At 36.3% G+C, this 19,337-nt stretch overlaps 1 pseudogene; it reads left to right on the plus strand.

The window, feature by feature from the left end:
- Positions 1-8,132: 8,132 nt before the first annotated feature.
- On the plus strand, positions 8,133-9,076 carry LOC150019287 (ketimine reductase mu-crystallin pseudogene; annotated as a pseudogene).
- The last annotated feature ends 10,261 nt before the right edge of the window (positions 9,077-19,337 follow it).

Raw genomic sequence — 19,337 nt, forward strand, 5'->3', positions numbered from 1 at the left:
GGGGGAGGAGAAAGAGAAGAAAAAAAAAAAACCCACCCGGTGAGCCAGACTTCTTTTTTTAAAAAAAATGCTTGCCAGGTTTATAAGAATAGGGTGAGGTTCTCTAAAGTCAACAGAGTCTGTGTTAGGGCAGCAAGAAAGTACATGTTGTACCTTCCTTACATTGTGACTTTACACTTTCACACAATTCTATTCTTTAATCCCAGAGTAGCTCTAAGGAAAAGTGTAGACATGTGGGACATCTAGGTGTTATCTAGTGCCTCTTAAACAGCTGTGAATGCTTGACAAGACTATGGGGCACCAAGAGATGTTGGCATTCTTCCCACTAGCCCCTATGGTCTTGTGTGGCAATGATTGCCCCTGATCACTGCACTTCAGACTCTCTAGCCATGCATTTCCTTTGTTAGAAGCAAATATCCGCCTTTACCTCACTTTTGATGATGTAGTTTATGGATAATCCTAGTCCAGGGAAACATCTGGTATTTGATGCTCCATTGTGAAAACCAGGACTAGGATTATGCAAGAGTGCAAAATAAGCATAAAAATTATGTTGGCTTTACTGTTTTAATAGACAACATAATATACTCAAGGGAGTGATAAATCTATTTAGTGGTGTTTTGATATCAGGAATACTAAGACTGCCAGTTAACAATTAGCATTATTTATTTCCCCTACTTTGTAGTGGCTTATTTTATTTAGTTTGTATTGAGTTTGATTTTAACTACAAAATAAGCCGCATTAAGGAAGGAAGTTTGAAACAGTATAACCTAAGTTAGAGCTCCTTAATATCACTGACATTTTGGGCTCAATTACCAAATGTCCCCTGAGGGCAAAATTGTACCAGTTTAGAACCATTGATCTAAGGCATAGAAAAATCAATAGTATTAAAAAATAATCACTTCTTTCTCATGATCCTTCAAAATCAAAGTTGCTATGGAAAACTGGGAAATTAATTTAGTATGTGTAGTAGATAGCTTATTTTTATTTTACATGTGTTATATCACCATTATAAATAAAATAGAACTATTCTTTCTATGTCAGTATTGGCTGCTTGAATAACTCTCCTGTCCTCCAGACAGGAGGCACTTAGGATTTTACTTTGCACAATCCCCTCAGAGTAGTCTGAGATGGGGCACATGAATATGACTGCCACTGCTGATAATAGTGGTAATGACAATTGTAACAAATTGAGAATAGAATAGTCAAGATTAAAACTATTAATACTATTATGCTCATTACTTGACCTACAGTTTCATATTTTGACATTGCAACTTTGAGATCAGCTGTGAATAACCAGAGACCAGGTAAGTATCAACTAAAGTGCAATGTGGTTTAATTTTCATGTAATTATTATTTTGATTTTTTGTAAAGGTGGAAGTTTAACTCAGAGTGTTGGTCTCAGTGAAACACTGCATTACTAGTAATACTAGCTGATTTAACTAATAATGCCCAAAATGGACAATGACCAAAATACAATAGAAGTTTAAATTTTGCTCATAGGGAACCCAAAATGGATATTCCTAATTGGTAACTGACGTCCCTCATGTGGTGTTTCAGTTCCTTTCATTATGTGGCTCAGCCAGACTTAACATATAGCTTCTAAAGTCACCACATTGTTTGTATCAAGCAAGCAAAAGAGGAAAGAAGATGGAAAACACACAGGCCAGTTTTTATAAGCCTACTCTATAAGATGAAAGAATGGCAGCTGAAGATTTAGATAAGGTGACATCTTAAGGATCATACTTTGTAGGATTAGGACTCTGTCTTCTAGGATGCATACATGCAATGAACCAATGACTGATAGATGATGCTTTGTCAACAATAGTTAGAATACATAAATCTGGAAAACCAAGATGTAGAATTAGGATTTACCATAGTTTCTCTGGAAACTTCCACACCCAGTGGCTGCTGCAAGTGAGCAATAGCAGAGACTCAGCCAGAAGACCAACAGAGACTGGAGTAAACAGCCTTGACGTCCATGAGGAATCCAGAGGAGGCACTGTGGGCTGTTGTCATGTTTCCATGACCAGATAACTGTAAGTGGACAACAGCAAAATTCCTGGTCCTTAAGAACTGGTAACCAAGAGTTCAAACCACTCAAAGATGGAGTTCTGGGCCACGGCCTTGTGAGCAATTCAGACTGCTGAAGTGTAATCTGAAAAGAGAGGAATCCAGTATATGCGATGCAGGAAAAAGGTACTGGTAATAATTATGACTTTGAGACAAACTGATAGAGAAGGGTAAAGATAGAGAACCTTAAAAGCCGCAAGAGAAAAGCGGATAGTTACCTACAAAGGAATTTCCGTATGACTATAAGCTGATTCCTCAAAGGAAATTTTGCAGCCAAGAAGGGGCTGGCAAGAAGTATTCAATGTGATGAAAAGCAAGGATTTATAACCAAGATTACTCTATCCAGCAAAGCTATCATTTAGAATGAAAGGGCAGATAAAGTGCTTCCTATATTTTTTTCTTTTCCACTGTTCACTCTCCTCCCTTTCTTTCCCATTTCTTCCCCTCCCATTCCCTTCCCTTCCCTTTCCTTTCTCTTTCTTTTCTTCCTAAACAATTCAATCCAAAACTGGTGCTAAGGAAGATATGCATGCACAGTGGGAGTGGGGTGGGGAGAGGTTGAGAAGAAGGAAGGGGATTCATGATAGCCCAGAGTGGAGTGTGATAGCCCAGACAGGAGCACACTCCTGTAGGGTAGGAGAAAGCAGCAGCAGCATAAGATTGGTGGCATCCTGGAAGATTGCTCAAATAAATATATAGAAATTGACGGGAGCCAGGTTTCTCACTGACAGATATAACAGGCTTGGGTGGAAAGGCAATAATAGCCTAATCTAATCTTTATTTCAAGTTTGATTCACTGTTTAACTGATAATTATATAGGCTTTTTTTTTATTGTGGTAAAATATATATAACATGACATAAAATGTATTATTTGAACCATTTATAATCATTCAATAATTTTTACAGCAGGAATTAAAGCCTACAATTATTTAATTAAAATAATGTCATAAAATTCTGAGTGGCACTTATCGCATATGAATCAATTGTCTGAATTATTGTTTTATTTCATCCCACAATTTTTTGCATGTGCTTGTTAATAGTTCTGCTAGCCATATGGAATACTCAGAAAGTTGCTGTAGGGTATGACATAGACAGCATCTGTAGTTTGGTGGCATAAAACATGCCTAGTGATTTGGGTTCTTAAATCTCACATCAGCAAAGATGATTTTCTTCTTAATAATTTTTATATTCTGATGACATTTAGTTTTGTGACATAGGTAATTAAGTATAACAGCAAGTTATCTTCACAGTAGTAACTAATATATCTTCAGTTTGGGAAAAACCACTCTCATTAAGATAAGATTATACCATTTTGATTAAAGAAATATACTGATATTTCATAATATATTTATTAAAGACCCACATTTTCATAGATTTATATTTATTTTTTAAAGACTTAATTAATTTTTTTCTAGAGAGAATGGAAGAGAGGGAGAAAGAGAGGGAGAGAAACGCCAAAGTGTGGTTGCCACTCGTGTGCCTCCAGCTGGGGACCCAGCCCACCACCCAGGCATATTCCCCAACTGGGAACCAAGCCAGCAACCCGTTGGTCTGCAGGCTGGCACTCAATCCACTGAGCAACACCAGCCAGGGCTTCATGGATTTATATTTAAATGGATTATTCAGATTTTTTAAAATGAACATTTTAGGTTTTCATAGGCCATCTTTTTTCTTAGGTAAATCTTATGGCCATATCATCAAATTTTTCTGTATGTCATAAAATTTAACCAAGATCTACATGAACATTCTTACTCTCAAATAATAATTACCTTTGCATAGTGTACTCTAGCATACAAGGCCCTTATTTATAATTTCTATTACCTATAATTTCTATTACCTAAATAAAAAGTTGTATTTTGATAAAATATTACTTGTTTATAATGTATAAGGTTTTACTGCAGCTTCTCTACACTTTGAGTGTTTAAATGCAAACCTGAGTCTCTTAAATATAAAACTGGAATATATGTAGGCATTTTTAAAAAATATCCACTTAGAAATTAGGCTTTTCCTAGGTTCTTTCACAAAAATAGAAGGGTCTTACGGTACTTCTATGAGTGTGTTGATTTTCCAGGTATCCAAAATTGGACTCATCCTCCATAAGTTTTTAGGCCTTTCCTTAATGGTCTTGAACACCTAAGATTGTTTTAATTGCCCGTGGACTAAGGTCAAAAAGTAGTGAGGATTTGACACCCTGGTGATTCAGCTTAATGTTCTGCCATCGTAGAACTTTTGTGACCTGTTTTATGACAGTATTTTAATCCTTCATGTAATCTCTTTGAATGTGTGTGTTTTTAACAAACAGATCACAATCTCCTGACCACAGAGGGCTGGTTGAGGCATTTAGTGTCAAATATTGTTCACTGGTATACTGCACTGATATCTTTATTGTACTGGCTAAGTGACTTTCCCTTCCAGCTTGTGAGATCCATGCTAAGTCAATGAGGATGTCCATATATCACACATATACGCAAGAACATATCTGTCTTTCAAGGCACCACAAACAAATTTAAAATTAATTTAAATGATATTAGTTGCTTTTCTCTTTGTTGAACATAAATGTGCAAGCCTATAATTGAAAAGAATTTCATTATAACAGTGCTGCAAATTTAAATTGCTGAAAAATATTTCCATGCCTGTTTTAAAAGTGAAAAAACAGTATCTAGTTAGATGCCTTTAGCATTTCTAGTATTTTGATGACCATGCATATGGAAAATGAAGTAGTAGGATAAAACAGACTTTTCTAAAACAAAAACTGAAATTTATACTTCTAAGATATATTTTTCATGAATCAGAATACAATATTTTTGCTTTTAATGTTTAAAATTTTTTCTGACTGATCCAAGATGGCTGCAGAGTAGCTGGAAGCTCCATCCACTTGCTCCCAGACCTAGACTGCTCTTGCAGCTAAACCACAGAGCGATCAACTCGAAAATCCAGTGGAGAGTAAAAGCCTGTGTGAGTGTGTATGTGGACGAGCCTATAGGGAGTGTGCATAAGTGGGCAAGAGCCTGCTTGCCTGCAGGGCATTTGGGAGTAGGTGGTCTGGGATCTCCTAGCAGAGCAACTTTGGCCACCTCTGCTCAAATCAACATTTCTGGCTGCCCCCATTTGGGGAAGCTGCGGAGCAACTCAGGAGTCACGAGCTACAAGGGAGGAAAGAGAAGGCGGTGGATGTGCTGGCTCCAGAAATAGCATGGCGGGAGCAGGCCCGCCCGAAGCTGAGAATATCTGGAGGGAGCAGGCACAACACCCTGCCACCACCCCATGTTATAGTATTGCTGCAGGAGAAAGTTTCCAGTGAGAAACTTTACCTACACCTGTCGGAGTCTATGACTAGGACACCATCTGACATTACCAGGGGCAAATCCTGAAAGGGAAAGAAGTGGTAAATAATGGATTCTACAGAGATAAATTCCACTACTGTCTTCTTCATGATTTGCGTTATTTCTTCTCCTGCATAGCTTTTTAACATTCATTCCTTTTCCTTCAAGTTTGTGCCTTTTATTTTACTAGTTTTTATATTTTAGTTAATTTCAAATTTCATATTTTGCTCTTCCCTTCTCTTACTTCATTTTACACTCTTCCTTTCTCTTCTTATTTTTGTTTTAAATTTTGTTTTCTCTTGCTACAAATTGTTTCATTCCTCACTCTTACTATTTCTCCCCACTCCAGCCTCTCCAAATCATTTTTCTTGTCATTAGTCAGCCCACATTCTTGTCCCTGTCTTCAAATGTCCTTATTCTCTCTCCATCTTTATCAATCTTTGCTTTTTGGTTGTGGATATGATGGCTGTTGTTGCATTTCTTCAATTTTATTTCTTGATCTTCACTATTTTTGTATTTCAAATCTCAAATTTTACCATTCCGCTCTCCTACTCCACCTTGCCTTCCTCCTGCCCCTTTTTACATTTAAAATTTTAACTTTTCCCTGTCTTAGACTGGTTTTCATTCCTCGCTCTTAGTATTTATTCTCTTTTTATCCTTCAAAGATCAATTTTCTCTTCTCTAGACATCTCATAAGCTTTTCGTTCTTTCTTTTTTCCTTCTATATTAACCTTGGCTCATTTGTTGTTTATATTGCTATGGTAGATCTTTTTCTCCAATTTGGTTCTATATTTTTAAAAATTTTTGTTTAAACCTAATACTATATGCCTCCTTTCTCTTACTCCATTTTGCCTTCTTCCCTCCTTTTTTATGATGTAAGTTTAATTTTCTTTTTTTCTTTGCCTTGTTTCTATTCCCTAATCTTATTACTTCTCCTCCCTTAAATCTCTTAAATTCATTTTTCTTTCAGTTAGTCATCTTATATTTGTTTTTCCTTTCTTATAATAGTCTTATCTCTTTACGTCTTTATTAATATTTGCTCATTTTCATTGCTAGGATGGTTGTGGAAGGGTTTGTTTCCTGGGTTGTTTTGTTTTGCTCTGGCAGCACCTGTATAGCAGCATATAAGATATATTGGGAGATGTGACTCTCAGTCAGTCAACTGGAAGGAAGGACCCACCAAAGGATGACCCAACAATCAAAGCCCAATTATAAGCAGAGAGCCCACACAAACAGCATAAAGGGAAGCCCAAGAGCATCCAGCTCAGGAGATCAAGGAGACTGCACCACTGAGTTCCATAGGTCTCCTACAACATAAGACCACACCATGAAGACAGGGAGTCAAAGCAGGTCAATCTAAGAAGGAGAAACAGACAAGAAGAATCTCCTACAATGGGAGGACTAGTAATCAACCCCCAATCAAAAGAAAAGGAGGAATCCCCAGAACAAATACTAAATGAAATGAATGAAAGCAAATTATCAGACATTAAGTTCAAAATAATGATTATAAGGATGTTCAAGAAGCTCAGAGAGAACCATGAGGAACTGCATGGAAGATACAAGGGTCTTTCTAAGATCTAAACCAGAGTGAAAATGGACATAGAAACTATGAATAAAAGATAGGAAGAAATAAAAAACACAGTATCAGAAATGAAGAATACATTAGAAGGAATTAAAGGCAGGCTAGATAAAGCAGAGGATTGAATTAGTAAGCTGGAGGACAAGGTAGAAAATAAATCCCAGACAGCAACAAAATAAAAAAAGACTCTTTTTACAAGGCCAGTATCATCCTAATTCCCAAACCAGGTAAAGACACAACAAAGAATGACAACTACAGGCCAATATCTCTCATGAAAAAAGATACTAAAATCCTCAACAAAATACTGGCAATCTGGATTCAGAAATATGGTAAAAAGATTATACACTGTGATCAAGTGAGATTCATTCCAGGGATGCAAGGATGATACAATATTCACAAATATATGAACATAATACACCACATAAACAAAAAGAAGGTAAAAAACAACATGATCATATCAATAGATGCTGAAAAAGCATTTGATAAAGTACAGCACCCATTTATGATAAAAATTACTCAGCCAAGTGGGAATAGAGGGGGCATGCCTCAACATAATAAAGTCCATATATTAGAAACCTACAGCCAACATCATACTCAATGGGAAAAAACTAAAAGCTTTCCCCTTAAGATAAGGAACAAGACAAGGGTTTCTGCTTTCACCACTCTTATTCAACATAGTACTGGAAGGGAAGTTCTAGCCACAGTGATTAGACAAGAAAAAAGTGTGTTGGGGGGAGTACATCCAAATTGGAAAGGAGAAAGTAAAATCACCATTATTTGCTGATGACATGATAGTGTACCTAGAAAATCCTATAGGCTCCACCAAAAAACTATTTGACCTAAAAATTGAATTTAGCAAAATAATGGAATAATAGTATACAAAGTCAATATTTAGAAATCCATGGCATTTTTGCACACCAACAATGAAGTCTCAGAAAGAAAAATTAGGAAAAAATTCCATTTACCATAGCAACAAGAAAAATAAACTACTAAAGAAAATTTAACCAAGGAGGTAAAAGACCTGTACTTGGAAAACTATAGAACACTGAAGAAAGAAATTAAGGAAGATAACAAATAAATGGAAGCATATACCATGTTCATGGTTTGGAAATATTAATATTATTAAAATGACCATACTAGGATAGAAGGCAGATGGCAAGATGAGCTCTGCATCAGTGTTTCTGAGCATGATAGAGATTCAGGGCCACCAACACAGCTACAGTCTCCTCATCCTGCCTTTGGAGGCAGCTTTGACCAACTTCTCCAGCAGATCTGAAGAAGGAGTCATGCATCCAGTGCGCACTATGGTGCCAGTGGCCAAGCACAGGGGTTTCCTGTGGGTCATGCCTGCCTGTAGTGCTGCAGAGGACACTTTGACCACCAAGTTAGTCACCTTCTATGAGGGCCACAGCGCCAACTCCACTGTCCCCTCCCACCAGGCCACTGTGCTACACTTTGAACTGAGCAATGGCTCCCTTCTGGCAGTCATGAATGAAAATATCATAACTGTGAAGAGAACAGCTGCAGTGTCTGCCATTACCACCAAGTTTTTGAAACCACCCAACAGCAAAGTGTTGTACATCCTTTGGGCTGGAGTCCAGGCCTATAGACATTGTGAGGTCTTCACAAAGCAGTTTTCCTATGAGGAGGTGAGGATAAGGAACTGCACCAAAGAAAATGCTGAGAAGTTTGCAGACACAGTACAAGGGGAGGTATAGGTCTGTTCATCAGTCCAGGAGACTGTGACAAGTGCAGATGTGAGCACCACAGTCACCATGGCAACAGAGCCCATTTTGTTTGGTGAATGGGTGAAACCAGGGGCTCACAGAAATGTGACCAGAGTCAACAGGCCTGACTGGAGGGAGCTGGATGATCAGCTGATTAAACGGGCTGTGCTCATGTGGATTCCTGGGAGGCAGCCCACAGAGAGTCTGGAGATGTCCTGCTTTCTGGAGTTGATATCTTCACTGAGCTGGGAGAAGTACTGAAGGGAATGAAGCCAGCCCACTGTGAAAAGACAGCAGTGTTCAAGTCTTTGGGAATGGAAGTGGAAGACATGGTTGCAGCCAAATTAGTGTATGATTCCTGGTTACCTGGTAAATAAAATAAAGCAATGTTGTGTTGAGGTGGATGCTGCAGCTCAAGATGTGTTACCTCCAGTTGTCTCATAACTTCTAGATCAAATAAGGGAACCCAGTGCCCAGTGAGCTATAGTTTTGTGCTCATTATGTCTTATCTTAAATAATGAGATCCCCAATTGTGTTAGCAGTTAGAAAGTAAAATTACATGGCCATCCCTTATGTTATGCCATATTACGATAGCACTCCATTTTCCAGGTATTTCACTAGCTTTTGTAATTCATGAAAATAAAGCAATTTTCCACTTCTGCAAAAACAAGAACAACAACAAAAAAAATACTATCCAAAGCAATCTATAAATTCAATGCAATTCCTATTAAAATCCAATGGTATATTTCACAGATCCAGAATAAATATTTCAAAAATATAAAACCAAAAAAGATCCCAAATAGCCTCAGCAATCTTGAGAAAGAATAACAAAGTAGGAGGAATCACAATATCTAATATCAAACTATCTATAAGGCAATTGTAATCAAAACAGTCTGGTAATGGCTTAAGAACAGACACATAGATTAATGGAACAGAATAAAGAACCCAGAAATAAACCTAGGTCTCTGTGGTCAGTTAACATTTGACAAAGGAGGCATGAGCATATAATGGAGTAAAGATATCCTCTTTAATAAGTGGTCTTGGGAGAACTGGACTGGCACATGCAAAAATATGAAACTAGACCACCTACTTACACCATACATCAAAATAAACTCAAAATGGATAAAAAACTTAAATATAAGTCATGACACCATAGCAGTCCTAGAGAAAAACATAGGCAGGAAAATTTCAGATATCCCATGCAGCAATATTTCTGTAAATATATCTCCTAGGGCAAGGGAAATTAAGGGGAAAAAATAAACAAATGGGACTACATCAAATTAAAAAGCTTCTGCTAAGCTAAAAGGGGACCAACAGTATGGTAGAACATACTTGCTAATGATATATCAGACAAGGGTTTGATTTCCAAAATATATAAAAAACTCATACAACTCAACACCAGGCAGACAAAAAATCCAATTAAAAAATGGGCAAAGGACCTGAATAGACATTTCTCCAAGGAGGACATACAGATGGCCCATAGACATACGAAAAGATGCTCAATACACTAGCCATCAGAGAGATACAAATTAAAACCACAATGAGATACCACCTCACACTGGTCAGAATAGCCATCCTTAACAAATCAACAAACAACAAGTGCTGGTGTTAATGTGGAAAAAAATGGAACCCTAGTGCATTATTGCTGGGAATACAGACTGGTAAAGCCACTGTGGAAAACAGTATGGAACTTCCTTGAAAATTAAAAATGGAACTGCCTTTTGACCCAGCAATTCCACTGCTTGGAGTACACCCTAAGAATCCCAAGTCATCAATTCAAAGAACCTAAGCACCCCTATGTTCATAATGGCACTATTTATAATAACCAAGTGCTAGAAACAGCCTAAGTGCCTATCAGTAAATGAGTGGTTAAGAAAACTGTGGAACATTTACACAATGGAGTACTACACAGCAGAAAGAGCCAGCTCTTACCTTTTGTGACAGCATGGGTGGAACTTGAGACTATTATGCTAAGTGAAATAAGCCAGTTGGTGAAAGACAAACACCAAATTATCTCACCTATCAGAGGAATCTAATGGACAAAATAAAGTAATGAAAAACATAGAACTACAGGCATGGAAACATGAAGCAGACCGAAAATGAACAGGAGAGACGTGGGAGGGGGATAATGGTGGAAAGAAGGGGAAGGGACTAGACAAAGAACATGTATGAATGGCCCATGGACATGGACAACAGGGTGGGAATTAGCTGTGGGAGCAGAGGGTGGGATGGGCAGAGGAGGGCGTAAGGGGAATAACTGGGACAACCGCAATAGAATAAAAATAAAAAAATAATTTTAAAATAACATTTTTTCTAACTTTGCTTTTCTGGCATGCTTTTTTCATTGGAGATGTCAATATCAATGTGAGTTTTTCCCCCACATAATCAGATATGTTATGTGGGAAATATGCAGTGCTATAATCAGAAGATAAAATAAATAGCCTAAATATTATACACTCTTTCTGTGGTTTTGACACTGATATGGTATTTTTATTCATAAAGTACTTTCCTAGATATTTACATGTTTGGAAACCTAATTTCTTTTTTTTTCTTTTATAAGTATGTTTTATTGATTATGTTGTTACAGTCATCCCCATTTTCTTCCCTTTGCTCCCCTCCACCCAGTAACCCCCATTCCCTCCAGCAATTCTACCCCACTTAATTCATGTCCATGGGTCATGCATAAAAGTTCTTTGGCTTCATCCTTTCCTATATTATTCTTAACTTCCCCCTGTCTATTTTGTAAAAACCAATTATGCTTTTTAATCCCTGCACCATTTTCCCATTTCTCCCCTTTCCCCCTCCCAGCTAATAACCCTTCAAATGATCCCCATACCTATGATTCTGTTCCTATTCTGGTTTGCTTAGTTGGATTTTGTTTTTATTTTTTAGATTCAGTTGTTGAGAGTTGTGAGTTTGTTGTCATTTTAATGATCATCTTAAATAATGATCTTTTTCTCAAATAAGTCCCTTTAACATTTCATGTAATAATGGCTTGGTGATGATGAACTTCTTAGCTTTACCTTCTCTGAGAAGCACTTTATCTGCTCTTCAATTCTAAGTGATAGCTTTGGTGGATAGAGTAATCTTGATTGTAAGTCCTTACTTATCATCACATTGAATACTTCTTGCCAGTCTCTTCTTGCCTGCAAAGTTTCTTTTGAGAAATCAGCTGAGAGTCTTATAGGCACACCTTTGTAGATAACTCTCTGCTTTTCTCTTGCTGCTTTTAAGCTACTTTCTTTATCTTGAACCTTTGGCATTTTTAATTATTATGTGTCTTGGTGTGGTCCTCTTTGGGTCTAGCTTGTCTGGGACTCTCTGTGCTTCGAGAACTTGTATGTCTATTTCCTTTGCCAAATTTGGGAAGTTTTCCTTCATTATTTTTTCATATAAGCTTTTGATTTCTTGTTCTTCCTCTTCTCCTTTTGGTACCCCTATGATTTGGATGTTGACACATTTAAAGTTGTCCCAGAGGTTCCTAAACCTCTCCTCATTTTTTCCAATTCCTGTTTCCTCAATCTGTACTGGTTGATTGTTTTATTCTTTCTTATGTTCCAAATCATTGATTTGAACCTTGGTTCCCTTTCCTTCTCCATTCGTTTTGTTTGGATTTTCCTTCATTTCATTTAACATAGCCTTCAAGTCTTCCCTTATATATTTTCTGTACTTAAGTATATCTGTCAAGCCTGTGCCATCTTTATCACCAGTGTTTTGAACTCTACAACAGTTAGGCTGACTATCTCCTTCTCGATTAGTTCTCCCACTGGAACCTTGATCCATTCCCCCTTTTGGGTCATAATTCTCTGTCTCCTCATCTTGACAGACTCCTGTGTTTATTTGCCCCTGTGTCTTAAGTAGAGCTGTCACACCTGTTATGTTGTAAGGCGTGGAGCCATAAGTATTCATCAGTACAGGTGACCTGTTTACCACGTGTGGTGCTGTACGCGGGAGAGAGATCTTAGAGGGAACAATGCCACGTGCTCTGCACTTCCACCTTTTCCAGGCACTCTCCCACTTTCGTATGGAACTGGCACCTCTCTAGCAGTTGCCGTGGCTGTTGTTCCCAGAGTGGATGGGTCTGTGGACATTCTAGGACCATGGGGGCCATTTAAATAAGCGGATTCTGCTGATAGACTGGCAGTTTCTTCCTCCACCTCAAACCCCACTGGTTTGCACAGTCAGAAACAATGAGGCTTTATTTTCCCAGGGCTGGAACCATAGCTGCATGGTCTGGTCTGGGGCTGGGAGCACTCCCAAGGTGCACCATCCTCTTTTTAAAATGTGTGGCTGTGCTTTATGCCAGCCTGCTTCTGTCACCACCACTGCCGCTACTGCCACCACACCACATCGTCTCTGCCCAAGCTCTGCCCCTCCTACCTGTCTGGATGAGTATTTCTTCTTTATATCTTTGTTTGTTGGACTTCCATGCAGCTAGATTTCCCGGAATTTCTGGATGTCTCTAGTTCTGAGGTAATTGTATTTTTTTCTTAGTTGTGGAGGGAGACGCAGCGTGTCTGTCTAGTCCTCCATCTTGGCCAGAAGTCCCTGGAAACCTAATTTCAATGATAGCAAAATATGTGAAGGAGACAGTGCTGTTTAAATGTTTGTATGAATGTTTCAGGCCTTGCCACACCTGAGAGAAAAGAGAGAGATTTTGGAAAAGGTTATTCTCCTTGTGTAGGTAAAAACCACTGATATACATAATGACTCACTAATTACAAACTGTTAATGACTTATTTACAGTAATTTTCAAGCCAAAAATCTTATTGAATTGTGCAAGATTCCCAAAGGAATTAACAAATATTATTTCCATAGTTACTTACAAGATGGACTTAGAGACCTCCAAAAAGAATGTTTGCCTCTTGTAGTAACCTTTCCAACATACCAAAATTACCTTTGTGATCAGTCTTCTGCTCTCTAATAGTCTAAAGCAAAAAAAAAAAAAAAAAAGGTGTATGAAATATAGGGGCCTTGAATTTTCTACATAAATATTTATATTAAAATGATTCAAATTTTTGAAAAGGTGTAAAGTCTTAAAATGTAATCAATTATTTCTCCATTGTCAATTTTAGTCACCCAGAACACCTGTTGTTAATCTCTATATATATTACTCTCTATTCTAGGCACCTTTCTAAGTATTTGACAAATAGTAATTCACTTAATCCTTAGAACTACTCTATTAGGAGAATTATGTTTTCATCCTCATTTTACAGATAAAGAAACTGAGGCATGATGAGGTAAAGTAACTTTCCCAAGATAACCAGCTATTAATGGCAGACCCTGATACTTAGGCCATGCGTTTGCAGTATGTGCTCTGAACCTTCTTCCAAGTTGCCTCTCAGGCTCTCTATTTTTCTTTTTTTTTCTTCTCCCCATAGCTGAGAACATCAAAGTCATTTATGAACAAGTGAGAATTTATTTGTCAGAGGACAAAAGAAAATAGGGAAGAGGGAGAACACAAAATTGAAAGCTTCAGATAGAGCCAGGCATGCATGCAAGGACTTTCCTCAACACTGAATGCTAAGAATAAAATCTCCCTTGGGACACTTTCAATCACAGCCTAATGCTAATGTTTGCTGGAGGTTGTAAATATGGGCTATAACTTCACACCTAGAAAACTTGCAGAAATCAGCACCTATGGAGATAGTATGGTTCAGAAGAGGGAGCTATTATTAAATTTTGCTTCCCACAGAAATGTGGGAACGTTGGACTCTTTTGCCAGGATGCATCTTACCCTAAACTTGAGAACAGAGATGAGAATAAAATAGGTTAAATTCAGTAAAATGAAGATAACAATACCAATGTATATCTCAGAGATATTGTCCACAATAACTAATTGAATAATTATAAGCAAGGGAAAGAATTCTCAAGTAAATTGGAAAGTAGATGTCTTCTGATAATAGCAAAATTTGCAAACAAAATTAATGCCTTCCCATTTTAATGAGAAATCAAGGCAAAAATTTTAAAATTATACAGCTATAACTTTACTGGCTATTTTTTTTCTCTATTCATTTAAGATGATATGAAGGATAATCATAAATGAATTAAGTTAGACTGATACAGACACATGTTCATGAATTGAGAAGAATAATGTTTTAGCAAATGGAACATTAAGCCTTAATCTAAAAGAAGAAATTCTTGGTAATGACTATGATAGTCACTGGTTTAAATGAGTTCTGGAGAAAAAGTCCACGCATCTCTAGAAATATTTACTGCAAGGAGCTGCACAGGAGTGAGGATTTGGACTCCCCCAAGTGTCTTCTACTACCTACTACAATATGTTTAAAACCCTGCACCCTTGTCAAACAGAACTCATAATTTACTCCTTTCATGACCCATTAAACCTTAGTCACATATGATGTTTAGGTGTGTATTTAAGAGATGCAAGTTGATTAGCAACATGATAATAAAGAAAGTGACCTCTACAACTGATTCCAAAAGTAATTCTTCCTTGAGGAACATGCCTCTCTGAGATTTAGTCATATTCTAAAGCCAGTTGGGACAAGAACATTTATTCTAACACTTATTAATCCTTTATGGTGACTATTATTCCTAAATTTCAAAATTTACCATTGATGAATTTGTTTTTTAAAAAGATAATTTAATTTGCAAGTTTCATATAAATAGTTAATGGTATCAAAAAATGCAATTTTTCCATATTGTGGCATTTCCTTTCTGAGAGTGACATCTTTTATCTTTTTCTTACCTTTAATTCTTGGCATAAACAGGAGAGTAAGAAACACAGGAAGGCTGCCAAAATGCAGACACAAAGAAACAGGGCCCAAATGAAAGAACAGAGCAAAACTCTAGAAAAAGAGCTAAACAAAGTGAAGATAAGCAATCTATGAGATGCAAAGTTCAAAACACTGGTTATAAGGATGCTCAAGGAACTTAATGAGAACCTCAACAGCATAAGAAAGAGCCAGTTGGAAACTAAGGATACACTAATTGAAATAAAGAACAATTTAAAGGGAAACAATATTAGAGTGGAGAATCAAATCAATGATTTGGAACAAAAGGAAGCAAAATACAACCTATCAGAACAACAAGAAAAAGGAATTTAAAAAATGAGGATGTATAAGCAGCCTCTGGGACAACTTCAAGAGGTCCAACATTCACATCATATGGGTGCCCACAGGAGAAGAGAAAGAGCAAGAAATTGGAAATCTATTTGAAAAGTAATGAAAGAAACTTTCCCTGATTTGGTGAAGGAAATAGACATGCAAGTCCAGGAAGCACAGAGAGATCTAAACAAGATAGATGTGAAGAGGACCACACCAAGACACATCATAATTAAAATGCCAAAGGTTAAACATAAAGAGAAAATCTTAAAAGCATCAAGAGAAAAGAAGTTAGTTACCTATAGGGGTGTTTCCATAAGACTGTCAGCTGATTTCTCAAAAGAAACTTTGCAGGCTAGAAGGGATTGGCAAGAAATATTCAAAGTCATGAAGAGCAGGTACCTACAGCCAAGATTGCTCTACCTAGCAAAGCTATTATTTAGAATTGAAGGGAAGATAAAGAGATTCCCAGATGAGAAAAACTAAAGAAGTTCATCATTGCCAAACCACTATTATATGAAATGTTAAAGAAACTTAGTTAAGAAAAAAATGATAAAAAATATGAACAATAAAATCGCAAAAAATACATACCTATCAACAATTGGATGCAAAAGGCGAACCAAGTAAATAAGAAGGAAGACAGAATATCATGGATACAGAGAACATTTTGATGATTGCCAGATGGGAGGGAGAATTGGGAGAATGGGTGAAGAGGTGAAAGGATTAAGAAGTACGAATATGTACATACACAATAGCCATGGGGATGTAAAGTACAGTATAGTAAATGGAGTAGCCAAAGAACTTATACACATGATGCTTGGACATGAACAATGGTGGGGGGGGATTGCCTGATGGAGTGGGGAGTGCTGTGTGGAAGAGGACAAAGGGGGAAAAATCAGGACAACTGTAATAGTATAATCAATAAAATATAATTTAAAAGATTAAAAAAACAGAAGAGTAAGGATTTTCTATGCTGAAGTTCAGATTTCTTACAATCAACCTTTCTCCTTTAGTGCTCTTTAATAAAAGATTTTAAGATCAACAAGATAAATAGCAATATTTGACAAATTAATTATTCAATTCAAATGTTTATTAATCACTTACTATGTATATGACACATAGATGCTATGGGGATGTGGAGAAGATAGAATGCTCTGTGAGATTTAAAATTTAATGAGAGATAAAATGAAATCAAAAGATATGTAATAACACAATATGTATATATTAAAATACACAGGACTAGACTACAAGATTCCAATGCAGGTGACTAATTTGTATATTAAAGTTTGTGAATCACTTTTCTAAGAAACTGAGATATAATGGTAATTTCAGACTATATAGGTCATTGATATGGTTTTACAATTATTAAAACACCTTCCCAAAATAAGTAAGGATTAATAAGACATATTTTCCCAATGGTAGAATTTTTAATAGGTTTTATGAAAACACAAGCCAGAGTAGAATTTAATGTTATCCACAGATAATCTTCTACAGAGTGTCAGATAAATGATTCAACAAAGAATTCAGTGAAGAAATAGGACTGTATGAATGTGAGATCAGGGGTGGCATCATGATGGATATGTTTCACAAAGACTGATTTGGCACGAAAGAAAAAGAGGATTTTCCAAGTGGGGAAGAGTATGGGCAAGGCCTGGGCAAAGCCGTGAAGATGAGACGGCCCAAGGGACACACAGGAATAGGGGATGGGGGACACGGAGAGATTACTAATTAGAATTCTAGATCTGTAGAGCAGCATGATGTTTATAGTACACACACACACACACACACACACACAAATTCTTCATTTATTTATATCTGTAACAAAGAACACAACTGAATCATTGATTTACCAATACATCAGGAAAAAGTAGGGTGCTCATTAAATTTCTAGACCCTACCTCATGTGATAACTGCTGAAAATGGGGCTTGAGATACTCAGTTTTATAAATTCTTTTCTGATTCTGTTGCTTGGCATATTTAGAAATTGTTAGAATTTGATTAACTGTTCTAGTTTTTATGTTTTAAGATTCTGTTTTGAGCAAAAGAATAATTCTCAGACAAAGAATTTGATGCAATTTTATAAGATTTTAAAAAAGGAGGCTGAAGCAAATTTATTCTTTAAAAAACAAGCTAAAGAGGTTATATATATTCTGGATACTATAGAAAGCCAAAGTATGTTACAAATTCTATCATTCTTAACATACATTTTTTAAAATTAAAATAGAAAGTTGGGCTGATTACTTTTCAAGGGAAAAAAGATATTACTGGAATGAATATGAAATAATTTTATTTTTCTAATTCTTGGATTTATATATATCAATCAATGCTATTTTTTTCATGCCATCTGAAATTTATATTTTAGAACACTGGGTTGTAAGTTTTTTGAAACATGTAAACAATATATATTTCTTAAAGACTTTCAAAGAGAAAATATGCATAACAACTATATTGTGTGCTTTATAATCCATATTTTCCAAAGCTAGACATGATTTTGTCAGTGAAAATGTGATTTAATGAGTACTGCCTTCAAGTGGCATTCTCTACTGGAAGTCATGGAGATATGCAAATGAAGTTAAAGACATTGTCCTCATTCTCAGGGAATTTACAATATAATAGGGGAACACAATCCAGATGAAAAGATATAACAACACATGCAAAGATGACATGAAAAAAGGTACAAATTAATGTAACACAAAACATCAGCGCTCAGAGAAATGGAATAATGGAATGATCAGTGTGGAGTAAAACTATTCAAGTGGACTTGATAAAGAAAACGTATTTTAAATGGATGTTTGATAGAGGCACAGATATGGATTGAGAGGCAACTAATGGGAAAGATATTCTATTCAGAGAGCATGACAAGATCACTGGAGAACAAAGGCTTAAAAGAAAGAGCAAGCAATTTAATATGATTGCTAAAAGATATAAAACTTGTGCTCAAATAATAAAAATGTGATATGTAACTCTCTTTGATTCTGTTTAGAGTGGACCCTTATTCATCAAATTATCTATTTTCCATTTTATGGAATACCTGTTACCAAGGACACTGTGAAACTTGAGTTGTTTCAACAGTCACTGAAAACCAGTGTCTAAAGAATATCGATCTAAACAAGGTGGAGTTGGACATAAGATCAATACTTTTAAAGTTTGAAATCTACCCACCATATCTTAGAATATATAGCTGCTTTGCTCTTGCTCTTACAGTTAGATCAGCATTAATCAGTTCTGAGAGAATAGATAGCAATTCTAAGTTAAAAAGATTATCTCAAGAAAATTTTTGGAAACTCACTATAAAGTATGGATATATCCATGTTTATAATTATTTTCTATTTTATTAGGGAAACCCACATTCCTAGTTTAAAAATAAAATAGCATTGGAGATAGTTAAAAATTTAATAATCTCATAGATATGTCCCACCCCACCCAGTACTTTCCAATATATTTGTATTACAATTGTTTGGTTAAATCAATGATCAGATTTTACAGTATTGTGACTATATAAATATTGTTTGTTGCCAAGTATACTACAGTTTACACTGATGTTTCATATGATTCTTTTCCCTAGTTAATACTT

The sequence above is a fragment of the Furipterus horrens genome, unplaced genomic scaffold (assembly GCF_987537825.1).
Source record: "Furipterus horrens unplaced genomic scaffold, mFurHor1.1.pri manual_scaffold_2, whole genome shotgun sequence".
NCBI classification, from domain to species: domain Eukaryota; kingdom Metazoa; phylum Chordata; class Mammalia; order Chiroptera; family Furipteridae; genus Furipterus; species Furipterus horrens.